Raw genomic sequence first — 954 nt, forward strand, 5'->3', positions numbered from 1 at the left:
CATTCTGACTGGTGTGAGATGGTATCTCATTGTGGTTTTGATTTGCATTTCTCTGATTGGCCTGGGTTCTTTACACGATGTCTCAGGGCAATGGGATGCCAGAGGGGAAGCTGTGAGATCCCAATTTTCACCACCTTCCTCACCACCTTCTACAGCTCAAAGCCAGTCTCAAGGCTGGCCCAGATGCAAGGGGCAGGAAACAGCCTCCGCTTTCAGTGGAAGGAGCTGCAGGGTCACGTTGAAAAGGGCCGTGCATGTGGGATGACAGTCATGGTGGTACCATCCATGCGAACAATTTCACATCGTGGGAGGACCTCAGTGGTCCAATCATCAGCATCAAAGGGGACATTCCTGAGACTCTGACCTGACCACATTCTCAGAAATGGAGCAAATACCAATGGGAAGGCTCAGGGCACCCGTGGCCATGGGATAATGTGCCACAGGCCAGGGAACTCGCAAGGCAGGAGACTTGGATCTCGTAGACACAGAACAGCACTCAGGAGACGGCTTTGGTGGCAGCTTCCACATTTTATCAACATGGAAACTAAGTCCAGGCAGTAGAGGACTTTCAAGGTCACAAAGAAAGGCAGTGGCTAAGCGAGAACTGGAATCCAGGTGGTTCCAAGCCAGGGCTTTGCGGTCAGTGACCCGGTAGAAAACTGAGTTTGTTGTTCGTGATGGAGGCTGCTGCTTGCTGCCAGCCAAGGGAGTGAGGAGGTGGCCGGGGGGATCAGACACCAAGAAGTGTGACTGGCAGATGCCAAAGGGCATAAGAGATTCCCCAGAATTAACGTTAGGGTCTGTCCACAGTGTGACTCTGGATAGAAGGGATGCCATACCTATTAGTTCCCAGGAAGATGTTTGTGGAGTAAATAAACAAAAGAAAGAAATGAATCAAGGTCTTGTTTGCACTTGTGCTAGTGCATGTGCTGCTGGATTGAGTGTGTTAAATAT

The sequence above is a fragment of the Colobus angolensis genome, unplaced genomic scaffold, assembly GCF_000951035.1.
Source record: "Colobus angolensis palliatus isolate OR3802 unplaced genomic scaffold, Cang.pa_1.0 Scaffold44, whole genome shotgun sequence".
Lineage (NCBI taxonomy): Eukaryota > Metazoa > Chordata > Mammalia > Primates > Cercopithecidae > Colobus > Colobus angolensis.